We start from the raw sequence: 17,026 nt of genomic DNA, 5'->3' as shown, positions 1-17,026 counted from the left end.
CTGTTTTTAATAGACATTTTACAAAAACCACTGGTACATTTGCTAATTCTGTAAAATTAACACCCAACTGCCGTGACATTGCCAACCACAATGCCGTGACTCGGATTCGAACTGAGGTTGCTGCGGCCGCAACGCAGAGTACTAACCACTATACGATCACGGCGAGCTACTTGGGCTCAACGACATACAGTGACATGGAGAATTTATAATTCGGAACACTCAGGGCTGTTCCTGTGATAGGCTGGATGTATTCATTGCTTCCTCATTCCTCATTCAAAGGCTGCGTCTCCTCAGTGGTTGATAGGCTGAAACCGTTTCCTGGCCGCCTGCTTGTGAAATGCCAGGAGTCAAAGATCACACAATACACTTGCGGACCTGTGATGGGACACCAATGCAGAGAAACCCACCTGGCACAGACCTTCTATTCTGTCTATTAGACCTGCATCTTCCCTGCACCTTTCAAGCCATTTGTATGTGAAGCAAGAAAGAGTTAGAGAGTGATCCATCTACACTTTTATAGGGAGGATGTCGCCGTGAGCTCCTCCCAGCTAATCACACGAACAGCAGAAAAGCAAGATAATACACAGTTGAGGGGAGGGCTGCATGGTTATGTTTTTGAGTAAATATTGAAACTGACCTCAGTGGCTCATTAGCAGAGCTGCGGCTAATGACTGGTGCCAAATCATGATGAAGCAAGCACCATGGCTCGTAGGGGACCCACAACACGCTTTTCTTAGCTCACTGAATTAAAGTATAAACTTCCGCCGTGTGTGAGTGGTAAAGGCTTGTTAATATGGTTCCTTTTCCAATTCAAGTCTGACAACAAGAGGCAGGAACCACGTGGCTTCGGAAGCTCAGGAAAGTAGCCACCAATCACAGAGAAAGAGAGAACTGGCAGTATGAGAGGTGGAGAAAACAGAAGCGGGAGCAAGGAGCTCAAATGAGATTGATGGCGTTTAAATAGAGCGCGTAAAGGAACAGTTACACAGCTAAGAAATGGGAAAGACAGACTAGGGAAAAAAACACAGAAAGAGCCTGTAGATGAATTCTCTTCCTGGGACAGCAGGTTAAGAGAAAGTACACATGGGGAGGTTAAGCATGTAACACGGGGGAGAATAAAAAAGAAAATGCAGTTTTATGAAATGTGTTTGCCAATCCAGCCAGCACTTTTGTTCTATTTCTCTCTTTGCGTCTTTTATTGGTAAAGTAACTTTCAAGTGCATGCGCAGGTATGAATGAGAGAGCAACGGTATAATAATTTGAAGCGTTTACACCAGTGCTAAAGTAGGAATGAGGTGTAGCAAAGACATGAAAGAGGTAGCGATAACAAATATGTGGAGAGGCAATAGTGACACAAAAATAAGCCACCTATTTATAAAACTGAAATGGAAGAAATACTAAAGGTTAACTTCTGAAATTGTAGCCGATAATAAAAAGATTCTCGCTGTGAGCAGGATTCGAACCTGCGCGGGGATACCCCAATGGATTTCTAGTCCATCGCCTTAACCACTCGGCCACAACAACTTGCTGTAAGCTGCCTACAAATATTTTGTTTGAAAGTTTTGAAGTTTTCCCACATCAAAGTACTAATATTCTGCAATGCGCTTTTTAAAAACAATGTTTTTTTCATCATGCACGTTCTGTCCTAAAAATAAAAATTGCATGAGTATATCTCTGGATCTGTAAAAGGATACGCTTGCATTCAAACTCTCTTGTGGCACTCAAGTTTTTTGGACCCTGTGGCACTCTGTTTTTGCGCTGCTTTTAGTCTACGACCCATATTACAGAAGTCAACCATCTCTGAGTATTTGGGACTCCTTTGTAAGTGCCTTATCTTTAATCCTTGAAAAGCTCTATAATAAAGGGGTCTGTCAAAGATTGCTTGAATGGAAGTTAAAAGAAGGCCCACTTGTCTCACCAAATGCAGTAGAGAAACCTGATGTTTTACTCATGTTATCCTTAGTTCAGTTTTTGTTAGACCTGGCATCCTTAAGGTGGCCTACCAGCAACCTTTTTGCTTTTCACCTCACGTTTTGCTGTATCTTTATGTTGGCCGTAGGACTCTAATCACTTTATCACTACTGTGAGAAAGTGGCTCTGTATATACTGTTCCCAAATAGGTACAGTGTGCACAGAGTCCCCAGTCCCCAGAGGTTTGGCAGAGGCTAAAGTTAGATATAACCTTACTCTCTAAAGTGGTAGCTTGCCGAGCAGTAAGGCAGTATCAGAGTACAGTGTAAAACATTTGTTGTACACACTCAGTCAGCAAATGGTCTCACACACTCAAGAACTGAACACTAGGCCATTGGTTTGCATAAAAAAGATATTGTTGTTTTACTTGAGAACCAACAATAGGTATCAAAATATACTTTCTCAGAGTGAGATGCTTTAGTTAAATACTTTGCAATAGGCAATTGACTTTTGCAGGTCATAGTTACAGTTTATTACAATAGGCAACACAATTTGAATCACAATAATACATTGAGCTCAATGGGAATTTTAAGTTATATGCAATTAATTACTTTCAGGAATACTTTTCTAAATCCAGGACTGGATCCTAGATTCAGTCCTGGGACAGTTCTTGGAAACAAGTGAGTAAATTCGTTTTAGTTACTGTTGTGATTTTTAAGCAATATTTTGCTATTTTAAAAGTTGACACTTAGAAACTTTTGCTGATCAAATTACCAATGTTATCCTATGGAAGGAAATTCACTTAGCAGGTAAGTGGGGTTATGGTTACTTTTTCTAGGTCAGTGTTGGATCCTAGATCCAGCACTACTGTACCACCTGTAAGCAGTTGAGAAACTACGTTTAAGTTATACAGGCGATTTTTAAGGAATATTTACATGTTTGCAAAATCGACACTTAGAAGAAATTTCACAGAAAAACAGTCAATGGTTTCCTATGGAAGAAAATTCAAGTTACGGGTAAAGTACGTTCTCGTTACTTTTGTAATCCAGTGCTGGGCTCCTAGGCTCAGTACTGGGACATCTATCTAAAACAGGTAAACAATTACGTTTTCACAGTTGGTACGATTTTTAAAGAATATTTGTAAGTTTCAAAAATCGACACTTAGAACATTTTCAGCGAAAAGCAGGCAATGATATCCCATGGAAGGAAATTCGAGTTACTGGTAAGTACGGTTAAAATTACTTTTCAGGGTCAGTACTGAGCTCCAAGATGCAGCACTGAGGTCTCTCCTGATAACAGGTGAGTAAATCAGAATTCGTTGTTCGGCTGATTTTAGATGAATATTTTAAAGTTCCAAAACTCCACACCACTTAGAAGAATTTCCAAGTGAAACCACTCAATGTTAGCCTATGGAAGAAAAGTGAGTTATCGGCTTTTAGGTAAGTACTCGACTGGCAGAGTTATGGTTCTGGGCACAGACTCAGGGGTCTCCCAGGGGAGTCCCAGCCTACTTGCCAAGCCTTAAACTCCCCTTTTATTACATATAATTTACACCTAAGGTAGGCCCTAGGTAGTCCTAGGTGCATGATGCTATGTAAGTAAAAAATTAGATATGTACTTTGGTGGTTCGCGTGTCCTGTAAGTAGCAAACAGTCTATTTCATTTTTCACTACTGTGAGGTCTACCCCTCTCATAGGTTAGCTCTGTGTATTCCCCTATACTTTTTATTTGGTAATTCCATATCGGAGAGGAGTAGCTTTATTTATTTATTGAAAATCCTACTTACTGGTGAGGTTGGATTTAACTTTACTATTTTAGAAATGCCACTTTTAGAGAGTGAACATTTCTCTGCACTTACTGCTCTATTTGCCTGAAACCTGGCCCCAATACACGTCTGGATTGGGCTGGGTGACAGCAAAATTTGTGCCTTCCCTCTAGAGAGCCACAACACAGGTCACTCAACTGCACCTGGGGGGTGAGCTCCGCTCTCCCTTCACCCCCAATAGGTTCAAGAACGATAATTTATGTAAGTAAATACATTATAGCTACAGCTTATAATCATGCGAGTTTAAATCATTTGTTGTTAGATGGTTTAAATATTTGAAAGGATCTGTTTTTAATAGACATTTTACAAAAACCACTGGTACATTTGCTAATTCTGTAAAATTAACACCCAACTGCCGTGACATTGCCAACCACAATGCCGTGACTCGGATTCGAACCGAGGTTGCTGCGGCCACAACGCAGAGTACTAACCACTATACGATCACGGCGAGCTACTTGGGCTCAACGACATACAGTGACATGGAGAATTTATAATTCGGAACACTCAGGGCTGTTCCTGTGATAGGCTGGATGTATTCATTGCTTCCTCATTCCTCATTCAGAGGCTGCGTCTCCTCAGTGGTTGATAGGCTGAAACCATTTCCTGGCCGCCTGCTTGTGAAATGCCAGGAGTCAAAGATCACACAATACACTTGCGGACCTGTGATGGGACACCAATGCAGAGAAACCCACCTGGCACAGACCTTCTATTCTGTCTATTAGACCTGCATCTTCCCTGCACCTTTCAAGCCATTTGTATGTGAAGCAAGAAAGAATTAGAGAGTGATCCATCTACACTTTTATAGGGAGGATGTCGCCGTGAGCTCCTCCCAGCTAATCACACGAACAGCAGAAAAGCAAGATAATACACAGTTGAGGGGAGGGCTGCATGGTTATGTTTTTGAGTAAATATTGAAACTGACCTCAGTGGCTCATTAGCAGAGCTGCGGCTAATGACTGGTGCCAAATCATGATGAAGCAAGCACCATGGCTCGTAGGGGACCCACAACACGCTTTTCTTAGCTCACTGAATTAAAGTATAAACTTCCGCCGTGTGTGAGTGGTAAAGGCTTGTTAATATGGTTCCTTTTCCAATTCAAGTCTGACAACAAGAGGCAGGAACCACGTGGCTTCGGAAGCTCAGGAAAGTAGCCACCAATCACAGAGAAAGAGAGAACTGGCAGTATGAGAGGTGGAGAAAACAGAAGCGGGAGCAAGGAGCTCAAATGAGATTGATGGCGTTTAAATAGAGCGCATAAAGGAACAGTTACACAGCTAAGAAATGGGAAAGACAGACTAGGGAAAAAAACACAGAAAGAGCCTGTAGATGAATTCTCTTCCTGGGACAGCAGGTTAAGAGAAATTACACATGGGGAGGTTAAGCATGTAACACGAGGGAGAATAAAAAAGAAAATGCAGTTTTATGAAGTGTGTTTGCCAATCCAGCCAGCACTTTTGTTCTATTTCTCTCTTTGCGTCTTTTATTGGTAAAGTAACTTTCAAGTGCATGCGCAGGTATGAATGAGAGAGCAACGGTATAATAATTTGAAGCGTTTACACCAGTGCTAAAGTAGGAATGAGGTGTAGCAAAGACATGAAAGAGGTAGCGATAACAAATATGTGGAGAGGCAATAGTGACACAAAAATAAGCCACCTATTTATAAAACTGAAATGGAAGAAATACTAAAGGTTAACTTCTGAAATTGTAGCCGATAATAAAAAGATTCTCGTTGTTGGCAGGATTCGAACCTGCGCGGGGATACCCCAATGGATTTCTAGTCCATCGCCTTACCCACTCGGCCACAACAACTTGCTGTAAGCTGCATACAAATATTTTGTTTGAAAGTTTTGAAGTTTTCCCACATCAAAGTACTAATATTCTGCAATGGGCTTTTATAAAACAATGTTTTTTTCATCATGCACGTTCTGTCCTAAAAATAAAAATTGCATGAGTATATCTCTGGATCTGTAAAAGGATACGCTTGCATTCAAACTCTCTTGTGGCACTCAAGTTTTTTGGACCCCGTTGCACTCTGTTTTTGCGCTGCTTTTAGTCGACGACCCATATTACAGAAGTCAACCATCTCTGAGTATTTGGGACTCCTTTGTAAGTGCCTTATCTTTAATCCTTGAAAAGCTCTATAATAAAGGGGTCTGTCAAAGATTGCTTGAATGGAAGATAAAAGAAGGCCCACTTGTCTCACCAAATGCAGTAGAGAAACCTGATGTTTTACTCATGTTATCCTTAGTTCAGTTTTTGTTAGACCTGGCATCCTTAAGGTGGCCTACCAGCAACCTTTTTGCTTTTCACCTCACGTTTTGCTGTATCATTATGTTGGCCGTAGGACTCTAATCACTTTATCACTACTGTGAGAAAGTGGCTCTGTATATACTGTTCCCAAATAGGTACAGTGTGCACAGAGTCCCCAGTCCCCAGAGGTTTGGCAGAGGCTAAAGTTAGATATAACCTTACTCTCTAAAGTAGTAGCTTGCCGAGCAGTAAGGCAGTATCAGAGTACAGTGTAAAACATTTGTTGTACACACTCAGTCAGCAAATGGTCTCACACACTCAAGAACTGAACACTAGGCCATTGGTTTGCATTAAAAAGATATTGTTGTTTTATTTGAGAACCAACAATAGGTATCAAAATATACTTTCTCAGAGTGAGGTGCTTTAGTTAAATACTTTGCAATAGGCAATTGACTTTTGCAGGTCATAGTTACAGTTTATTACAATAGGCAACACAATTTGAATCACAATAATACATTGAGCTCAATGGGAATTTTAAGTTATATGCAATTAATTACTTTCAGGAATACTTTTCTAAATCCAGGACTGGATCCTAGATTCAGTCCTGGGACAGTTCTTGGAAACAAGTGAGTAAATTCGTTTTAGTTACTGTTGTGATTTTTAAGCAATATTTTGCTATTTTAAAAGTTGACACTTAGAAACTTTTGCTGATCAAATTACCAATGTTATCCTATGGAAGGAAATTCACTTAGCAGGTAAGTGGGGTTATGGTTACTTTTTCTAGGTCAGTGTTGGATCCTAGATCCAGCACTACTGTACCACCTGTAAGCAGTTGAGAAACTACGTTTAAGTTATACAGGCGATTTTTAAGGAATATTTACATGTTTGCAAAATCGACACTTAGAAGAAATTTCACAGAAAAACAGTCAATGGTTTCCTATGGAAGAAAATTCAAGTTACGGGTAAAGTACGTTCTCGTTACTTTTGTAATCCAGTGCTGGGCTCCTAGGCTCAGTACTGGGACATCTATCTAAAACAGGTAAACAATTACGTTTTCACAGTTGGTACGATTTTTAAAGAATATTTGTAAGTTTCAAAAATCGACACTTAGAAAATTTTCAGCAAAAAGCAGGCAATGATATCCCATGGAAGGAAATTCGAGTTACTGGTAAGTACGGTTAAAATTACTTTTCAGGGTCAGTACTGAGCTCCAAGATGCAGCACTGAGGTCTCTCCTGATAACAGGTGAGTAAATCAGAATTCGTTGTTCGGCTGATTTTAGATGAATATTTTAAAGTTCCAAAACTCCACACCACTTAGAAGAATTTCCAAGTGAAACCACTCAATGTTAGCCTATGGAAGAAAAGTGAGTTATCGGCTTTTAGGTAAGTACTCGACTGGCAGAGTTATGGTTCTGGGCATAGACTCAGGGGTCTCCCAGGGGAGTCCCAGCCTACTTGCCAAGCCTTAAACTCCCCTTTTATTACATATAATTTACACCTAAGGTAGGCCCTAGGTAGTCCTAGGTGCATGATGCTATGTAAGTAAAAAATAAGATATGTACTTTGGTGGTTCGCGTGTCCTGTAAGTACCAAACAGTCTATTTCATTTTTCACTACTGTGAGGTCTACCCCTCTCATAGGTTAGCTCTGTGTATTCCCCTATACTTTTTATTTGGTAATTCCATATCGGAGAGGAGTAGCTTTATTTATTTATTGAAAATCCTACTTACTGGTGAGGTTGGATTTAACTTTACTATTTTAGAAATGCCACTTTTAGAGAGTGAACATTTCTCTGCACTTACTGCTCTATTTGCCTGAAACCTGGCCCCAATACACGTCTGGATTGGGCTGGGTGACAGCAAAATTTGTGCCTTCCCTCTAGAGAGCCACAACACAGGTCACTCAACTGCACCTGGGGGGTGAGCTCCGCTCTCCCTTCACCCCCAATAGGTTCAAGAACGATAATTTATGTAAGTAAATACATTATAGCTACAGCTTATAATCATGCGAGTTTAAATCATTTGTTGTTAGATGGTTTAAATATTTGAAAGGATCTGTTTTTAATAGACATTTTACAAAAACCACTGGTACATTTGCTAATTCTGTAAAATTAACACCCAACTGCCGTGACATTGCCAACCACAATGCCGTGACTCGGATTCGAACTGAGGTTGCTGCGGCCACAACGCAGAGTACTAACCACTATACGATCACGGCGAGCTACTTGGGCTCAACGACATACAGTGACATGGAGAATTTATAATTCGGAACACTCAGGGCTGTTCCTGTGATAGGCTGGATGTATTCATTGCTTCCTCATTCCTCATTCAGAGGCTGCGTCTCCTCAGTGGTTGATAGGCTGAAACCGTTTCCTGGCCGCCTGCTTGTGAAATGCCAGGAGTCAAAGATCACACAATACACTTGCGGACCTGTGATGGGACACCAATGCAGAGAAACCCACCTGGCACAGACCTTCTATTCTGTCTATTAGACCTGCATCTTCCCTGCACCTTTCAAGCCATTTGTATGTGAAGCAAGAAAGAGTTAGAGAGTGATCCATCTACACTTTTATAGGGAGGATGTCGCCGTGAGCTCCTCCCAGCTAATCACACGAACAGCAGAAAAGCAAGATAATACACAGTTGAGGGGAGGGCTGCATGGTTATGTTTTTGAGTAAATATTGAAACTGACCTCAGTGGCTCATTAGCAGAGCTGCGGCTAATGACTGGTGCCAAATCATGATGAAGCAAGCACCATGGCTCGTAGGGGACCCACAACACGCTTTTCTTAGCTCACTGAATTAAAGTATAAACTTCCGCCGTGTGTGAGTGGTAAAGGCTTGTTAATATGGTTCCTTTTCCAATTCAAGTCTGACAACAAGAGGCAGGAACCACGTGGCTTCGGAAGCTCAGGAAAGTAGCCACCAATCACAGAGAAAGAGAGAACTGGCAGTATGAGAGGTGGAGAAAACAGAAGCGGGAGCAAGGAGCTCAAATGAGATTGATGGCGTTTAAATAGAGCGCGTAAAGGAACAGTTACACAGCTAAGAAATGGGAAAGACAGACTAGGGAAAAAAACACAGAAAGAGCCTGTAGATGAATTCTCTTCCTGGGACAGCAGGTTAAGAGAAAGTACACATGGGGAGGTTAAGCATGTAACACGGGGGAGAATAAAAAAGAAAATGCAGTTTTATGAAGTGTGTTTGCCAATCCAGCCAGCACTTTTGTTCTATTTCTCTCTTTGCGTCTTTTATTGGTAAAGTAACTTTCAAGTGCATGCGCAGGTATGAATGAGAGAGCAACGGTATAATAATTTGAAGCGTTTACACCAGTGCTAAAGTAGGAATGAGGTGTAGCAAAGACATGAAAGAGGTAGCGATAACAAATATGTGGAGAGGCAATAGTGACACAAAAATAAGCCACCTATTTATAAAACTGAAAAGGAAGAAATACTAAAGGTTAACTTCTGAAATTGTAGCCGATAATAAAAAGATTCTCGCTGTTGGCAGGATTCGAACCTGCGCGGGGATACCCCAATGGATTTCTAGTCCATCGCCTTAACCACTCGGCCACAACAACTTGCTGTAAGCTGCCTACAAATATTTTGTTTGAAAGTTTTGAAGTTTTCCCACATCAAAGTACTAATATTCTGCAATGCGCTTTTTAAAAACAATGTTTTTTTCATCATGCACGTTCTGTCCTAAAAATAAAAATTGCATGAGTATATCTCTGGATCTGTAAAAGGATACGCTTGCATTCAAACTCTCTTGTGGCACTCAAGTTTTTTGGACCCTGTGGCACTCTGTTTTTGCGCTGCTTTTAGTCTACGACCCATATTACAGAAGTCAACCATCTCTGAGTATTTGGGACTCCTTTGTAAGTGCCTTATCTTTAATCCTTGAAAAGCTCTATAATAAAGGGGTCTGTCAAAGATTGCTTGAATGGAAGATAAAAGAAGGCCCACTTGTCTCACCAAATGCAGTAGAGAAACCTGATGTTTTACTCATGTTATCCTTAGTTCAGTTTTTGTTAGACCTGGCATCCTTAAGGTGGCCTACCAGCAACCTTTTTGCTTTTCACCTCACGTTTTGCTGTATCTTTATGTTGGCCGTAGGACTCTAATCACTTTATCACTACTGTGAGAAAGTGGCTCTGTATATACTGTTCCCAAATAGGTACAGTGTGCACAGAGTCCCCAGTCCCCAGAGGTTTGGCAGAGGCTAAAGTTAGATATAACCTTACTCTCTAAAGTGGTAGCTTGCCGAGCAGTAAGGCAGTATCAGAGTACAGTGTAAAACATTTGTTGTACACACTCAGTCAGCAAATGGTCTCACACACTCAAGAACTGAACACTAGGCCATTGGTTTGCATAAAAAAGATATTGTTGTTTTACTTGAGAACCAACAATAGGTATCAAAATATACTTTCTCAGAGTGAGATGCTTTAGTTAAATTCTTTGCAATAGGCAATTGACTTTTGCAGGTCATAGTTACAGTTTATTACAATAGGCAACACAATTTGAATCACAATAATACATTGAGCTCAATGGGAATTTTAAGTTATATGCAATTAATTACTTTCAGGAATACTTTTCTAAATCCAGGACTGGATCCTAGATTCAGTCCTGGGACAGTTCTTGGAAACAAGTGAGTAAATTCGTTTTAGTTACTGTTGTGATTTTTAAGCAATATTTTGCTATTTTAAAAGTTGACACTTAGAAACTTTTGCTGATCAAATTACCAATGTTATCCTATGGAAGGAAATTCACTTAGCAGGTAAGTGGGGTTATGGTTACTTTTTCTAGGTCAGTGTTGGATCCTAGATCCAGCACTACTGTACCACCTGTAAGCAGTTGAGAAACTACGTTTAAGTTATACAGGCGATTTTTAAGGAATATTTACATGTTTGCAAAATCGACACTTAGAAGAAATTTCACAGAAAAACAGTCAATGGTTTCCTATGGAAGAAAATTCAAGTTACGGGTAAAGTACGTTCTCGTTACTTTTGTAATCCAGTGCTGGGCTCCTAGGCTCAGTACTGGGACATCTATCTAAAACAGGTAAACAATTACGTTTTCACAGTTGGTACGATTTTTAAAGAATATTTGTAAGTTTCAAAAATCGACACTTAGAACATTTTCAGCGAAAAGCAGGCAATGATATCCCATGGAAGGAAATTCGAGTTACTGGTAAGTACGGTTAAAATTACTTTTCAGGGTCAGTACTGAGCTCCAAGATGCAGCACTGAGGTCTCTCCTGATAACAGGTGAGTAAATCAGAATTCGTTGTTCGGCTGATTTTAGATGAATATTTTAAAGTTCCAAAACTCCACACCACTTAGAAGAATTTCCAAGTGAAACCACTCAATGTTAGCCTATGGAAGAAAAGTGAGTTATCGGCTTTTAGGTAAGTACTCGACTGGCAGAGTTATGGTTCTGGGCACAGACTCAGGGGTCTCCCAGGGGAGTCCCAGCCTACTTGCCAAGCCTTAAACTCCCCTTTTATTACATATAATTTACACCTAAGGTAGGCCCTAGGTAGTCCTAGGTGCATGATGCTATGTAAGTAAAAAATTAGATATGTACTTTGGTGGTTCGCGTGTCCTGTAAGTAGCAAACAGTCTATTTCATTTTTCACTACTGTGAGGTCTACCCCTCTCATAGGTTAGCTCTGTGTATTCCCCTATACTTTTTATTTGGTAATTCCATATCGGAGAGGAGTAGCTTTATTTATTTATTGAAAATCCTACTTACTGGTGAGGTTGGATTTAACTTTACTATTTTAGAAATGCCACTTTTAGAGAGTGAACATTTCTCTGCACTTACTGCTCTATTTGCCTGAAACCTGGCCCCAATACACGTCTGGATTGGGCTGGGTGACAGCAAAATTTGTGCCTTCCCTCTAGAGAGCCACAACACAGGTCACTCAACTGCACCTGGGGGGTGAGCTCCGCTCTCCCTTCACCCCCAATAGGTTCAAGAACGATAATTTATGTAAGTAAATACATTATAGCTACAGCTTATAATCATGCGAGTTTAAATCATTTGTTGTTAGATGGTTTAAATATTTGAAAGGATCTGTTTTTAATAGACATTTTACAAAAACCACTGGTACATTTGCTAATTCTGTAAAATTAACACCCAACTGCCGTGACATTGCCAACCACAATGCCGTGACTCGGATTCGAACCGAGGTTGCTGCGGCCACAACGCAGAGTACTAACCACTATACGATCACGGCGAGCTACTTGGGCTCAACGACATACAGTGACATGGAGAATTTATAATTCGGAACACTCAGGGCTGTTCCTGTGATAGGCTGGATGTATTCATTGCTTCCTCATTCCTCATTCAGAGGCTGCGTCTCCTCAGTGGTTGATAGGCTGAAACCATTTCCTGGCCGCCTGCTTGTGAAATGCCAGGAGTCAAAGATCACACAATACACTTGCGGACCTGTGATGGGACACCAATGCAGAGAAACCCACCTGGCACAGACCTTCTATTCTGTCTATTAGACCTGCATCTTCCCTGCACCTTTCAAGCCATTTGTATGTGAAGCAAGAAAGAATTAGAGAGTGATCCATCTACACTTTTATAGGGAGGATGTCGCCGTGAGCTCCTCCCAGCTAATCACACGAACAGCAGAAAAGCAAGATAATACACAGTTGAGGGGAGGGCTGCATGGTTATGTTTTTGAGTAAATATTGAAACTGACCTCAGTGGCTCATTAGCAGAGCTGCGGCTAATGACTGGTGCCAAATCATGATGAAGCAAGCACCATGGCTCGTAGGGGACCCACAACACGCTTTTCTTAGCTCACTGAATTAAAGTATAAACTTCCGCCGTGTGTGAGTGGTAAAGGCTTGTTAATATGGTTCCTTTTCCAATTCAAGTCTGACAACAAGAGGCAGGAACCACGTGGCTTCGGAAGCTCAGGAAAGTAGCCACCAATCACAGAGAAAGAGAGAACTGGCAGTATGAGAGGTGGAGAAAACAGAAGCGGGAGCAAGGAGCTCAAATGAGATTGATGGCGTTTAAATAGAGCGCATAAAGGAACAGTTACACAGCTAAGAAATGGGAAAGACAGACTAGGGAAAAAAACACAGAAAGAGCCTGTAGATGAATTCTCTTCCTGGGACAGCAGGTTAAGAGAAATTACACATGGGGAGGTTAAGCATGTAACACGAGGTAGAATAAAAAAGAAAATGCAGTTTTATGAAGTGTGTTTGCCAATCCAGCCAGCACTTTTGTTCTATTTCTCTCTTTGCGTCTTTTATTGGTAAAGTAACTTTCAAGTGCATGCGCAGGTATGAATGAGAGAGCAACGGTATAATAATTTGAAGCGTTTACACCAGTGCTAAAGTAGGAATGAGGTGTAGCAAAGACATGAAAGAGGTAGCGATAACAAATATGTGGAGAGGCAATAGTGACACAAAAATAAGCCACCTATTTATAAAACTGAAATGGAAGAAATACTAAAGGTTAACTTCTGAAATTGTAGCCGATAATAAAAAGATTCTCGTTGTTGGCAGGATTCGAACCTGCGCGGGGATACCCCAATGGATTTCTAGTCCATCGCCTTACCCACTCGGCCACAACAACTTGCTGTAAGCCGCATACAAATATTTTGTTTGAAAGTTTTGAAGTTTTCCCACATCAAAGTACTAATATTCTGCAATGCGCTTTTTAAAAACAATGTTTTTTTCATCATGCACGTTCTGTCCTAAAAATAAAAATTGCATGAGTATATCTCTGGATCTGTAAAAGGATACGCTTGCATTCAAACTCTCTTGTGGCACTCAAGTTTTTTGGACCCCGTTGCACTCTGTTTTTGCGCTGCTTTTAGTCGACGACCCATATTACAGAAGTCAACCATCTCTGAGTATTTGGGACTCCTTTGTAAGTGCCTTATCTTTAATCCTTGAAAAGCTCTATAATAAAGGGGTCTGTCAAAGATTGCTTGAATGGAAGATAAAAGAAGGCCCACTTGTCTCACCAAATGCAGTAGAGAAACCTGATGTTTTACTCATGTTATCCTTAGTTCAGTTTTTGTTAGACCTGGCATCCTTAAGGTGGCCTACCAGCAACCTTTTTGCTTTTCACCTCACGTTTTGCTGTATCTTTATGTTGGCCGTAGGACTCTAATCACTTTATCACTACTGTGAGAAAGTGGCTCTGTATATACTGTTCCCAAATAGGTACAGTGTGCACAGAGTCCCCAGTCCCCAGAGGTTTGGCAGAGGCTAAAGTTAGATATAACCTTACTCTCTAAAGTAGTAGCTTGCCGAGCAGTAAGGCAGTATCAGAGTACAGTGTAAAACATTTGTTGTACACACTCAGTCAGCAAATGGTCTCACACACTCAAGAACTGAACACTAGGCCATTGGTTTGCATTAAAAAGATATTGTTGTTTTATTTGAGAACCAACAATAGGTATCAAAATATACTTTCTCAGAGTGAGGTGCTTTAGTTAAATACTTTACAATAGGCAATTGACTTTTGCAGGTCATAGTTACAGTTTATTACAATAGGCAACACAATTTGAATCACAATAATACATTGAGCTCAATGGGAATTTTAAGTTATATGCAATTAATTACTTTCAGGAATACTTTTCTAAATCCAGGACTGGATCCTAGATTCAGTCCTGGGACAGTTCTTGGAAACAAGTGAGTAAATTCGTTTTAGTTACTGTTGTGATTTTTAAGCAATATTTTGCTATTTTAAAAGTTGACACTTAGAAACTTTTGCTGATCAAATTACCAATGTTATCCTATGGAAGGAAATTCACTTAGCAGGTAAGTGGGGTTATGGTTACTTTTTCTAGGTCAGTGTTGGATCCTAGATCCAGCACTACTGTACCACCTGTAAGCAGTTGAGAAACTACGTTTAAGTTATACAGGCGATTTTTAAGGAATATTTACATGTTTGCAAAATCGACACTTAGAAGAAATTTCACAGAAAAACAGTCAATGGTTTCCTATGGAAGAAAATTCAAGTTACGGGTAAAGTACGTTCTCGTTACTTTTGTAATCCAGTGCTGGGCTCCTAGGCTCAGTACTGGGACATCTATCTAAAACAGGTAAACAATTACGTTTTCACAGTTGGTACGATTTTTAAAGAATATTTGTAAGTTTCAAAAATCGACACTTAGAACATTTTCAGCGAAAAGCAGGCAATGATATCCCATGGAAGGAAATTCGAGTTACTGGTAAGTACGGTTAAAATTACTTTTCAGGGTCAGTACTGAGCTCCAAGATGCAGCACTGAGGTCTCTCCTGATAACAGGTGAGTAAATCAGAATTCGTTGTTCGGCTGATTTTAGATGAATATTTTAAAGTTCCAAAACTCCACACCACTTAGAAGAATTTCCAAGTGAAACCACTCAATGTTAGCCTATGGAAGAAAAGTGAGTTATCGGCTTTTAGGTAAGTACTCGACTGGCAGAGTTATGGTTCTGGGCACAGACTCAGGGGTCTCCCAGGGGAGTCCCAGCCTACTTGCCAAGCCTTAAACTCCCCTTTTATTACATATAATTTACACCTAAGGTAGGCCCTAGGTAGTCCTAGGTGCATGATGCTATGTAAGTAAAAAATTAGATATGTACTTTGGTGGTTCGCGTGTCCTGTAAGTAGCAAACAGTCTATTTCATTTTTCACTACTGTGAGGTCTACCCCTCTCATAGGTTAGCTCTGTGTATTCCCCTATACTTTTTATTTGGTAATTCCATATCGGAGAGGAGTAGCTTTATTTATTTATTGAAAATCCTACTTACTGGTGAGGTTGGATTTAACTTTACTATTTTAGAAATGCCACTTTTAGAGAGTGAACATTTCTCTGCACTTACTGCTCTATTTGCCTGAAATCTGGCCCCAATACACGTCTGGATTGGGCTGGGTGACAGCAAAATTTGTGCCTTCCCTCTAGAGAGCCACAACACAGGTCACTCAACTGCACCTGGGGGGTGAGCTCCGCTCTCCCTTCACCCCCAATAGGTTCAAGAACGATAATTTATGTAAGTAAATACATTATAGCTACAGCTTATAATCATGCGAGTTTAAATCATTTGTTGTTAGATGGTTTAAATATTTGAAAGGATCTGTTTTTAATAGACATTTTACAAAAACCACTGGTACATTTGCTAATTCTGTAAAATTAACACCCAACTGCCGTGACATTGCCAACCACAATGCCGTGACTCGGATTCGAACCGAGGTTGCTGCGGCCACAACGCAGAGTACTAACCACTATACGATCACGGCGAGCTACTTGGGCTCAACGACATACAGTGACATGGAGAATTTATAATTCGGAACACTCAGGGCTGTTCCTGTGATAGGCTGGATGTATTCATTGCTTCCTCATTCCTCATTCAGAGGCTGCGTCTCCTCAGTGGTTGATAGGCTGAAACCGTTTCCTGGCCGCCTGCTTGTGAAATGCCAGGAGTCAAAGATCACACAATACACTTGCGGACCTGTGATGGGACACCAATGCAGAGAAACCCACCTGGCACAGACCTTCTATTCTGTCTATTAGACCTGCATCTTCCCTGCACCTTTCAAGCCATTTGTATGTGAAGCAAGAAAGAGTTAGAGAGTGATCCATCTACACTTTTATAGGGAGGATGTCGCCGTGAGCTCCTCCCAGCTAATCACACGAACAGCAGAAAAGCAAGATAATACACAGTTGAGGGGAGGGCTGCATGGTTATGTTTTTGAGTAAATATTGAAACTGACCTCAGTGGCTCATTAGCAGAGCTGCGGCTAATGACTGGTGCCAAATCATGATGAAGCAAGCACCATGGCTCGTAGGGGACCCACAACACGCTTTTCTTAGCTCACTGAATTAAAGTATAAACTTCCGCCGTGTGTGAGTGGTAAAGGCTTGTTAATATGGTTCCTTTTCCAATTCAAGTCTGACAACAAGAGGCAGGAACCACGTGGCTTCGGAAGCTCAGGAAAGTAGCCACCAATCACAGAGAAAGAGAGAACTGGCAGTATGAGAGGTGGAGAAAACAGAAGCGGGAGCAAGGAGCTCAAAT

General features: G+C 40.8%; 7 non-coding genes across 7 annotated transcripts; all 7 read right to left on the bottom strand.

Annotated features, from left to right (window-relative positions):
• Positions 1–1,442: 1,442 nt before the first annotated feature.
• TRNAS-AGA (transfer RNA serine (anticodon AGA)) lies at positions 1,443–1,524 on the bottom strand. The gene has a single exon. It is a non-coding gene; the product is annotated as a tRNA-Ser (tRNA).
• A 2,588-nt stretch (positions 1,525–4,112) lies between these two features.
• On the bottom strand, positions 4,113–4,184 carry TRNAH-GUG (transfer RNA histidin (anticodon GUG)). Its single transcript has one exon. It is a non-coding gene; the product is annotated as a tRNA-His (tRNA).
• Positions 4,185–5,463: 1,279 nt separating this feature from the next.
• On the bottom strand, positions 5,464–5,545 carry TRNAS-AGA (transfer RNA serine (anticodon AGA)). Its single transcript has one exon. It is a non-coding gene; the product is annotated as a tRNA-Ser (tRNA).
• A 3,939-nt stretch (positions 5,546–9,484) lies between these two features.
• On the bottom strand, positions 9,485–9,566 carry TRNAS-AGA (transfer RNA serine (anticodon AGA)). Its single transcript has one exon. It is a non-coding gene; the product is annotated as a tRNA-Ser (tRNA).
• Positions 9,567–12,154: 2,588 nt separating this feature from the next.
• On the bottom strand, positions 12,155–12,226 carry TRNAH-GUG (transfer RNA histidin (anticodon GUG)). The gene has a single exon. It is a non-coding gene; the product is annotated as a tRNA-His (tRNA).
• Positions 12,227–13,505: 1,279 nt separating this feature from the next.
• TRNAS-AGA (transfer RNA serine (anticodon AGA)) lies at positions 13,506–13,587 on the bottom strand. The gene has a single exon. It is a non-coding gene; the product is annotated as a tRNA-Ser (tRNA).
• A 2,588-nt stretch (positions 13,588–16,175) lies between these two features.
• On the bottom strand, positions 16,176–16,247 carry TRNAH-GUG (transfer RNA histidin (anticodon GUG)). Its single transcript has one exon. It is a non-coding gene; the product is annotated as a tRNA-His (tRNA).
• Positions 16,248–17,026: the final 779 nt, after the last annotated feature.

Source organism: Triturus cristatus, chromosome 12 (genome assembly GCF_964204655.1).
Source record: "Triturus cristatus chromosome 12, aTriCri1.1, whole genome shotgun sequence".
In the NCBI taxonomy this organism is placed as follows: Eukaryota; Metazoa; Chordata; class Amphibia; order Caudata; family Salamandridae; genus Triturus; species Triturus cristatus.
The sequence above is the reverse complement of the archived record's forward strand: the minus strand, read 5'-3'. Positions and strand labels throughout refer to the sequence as shown.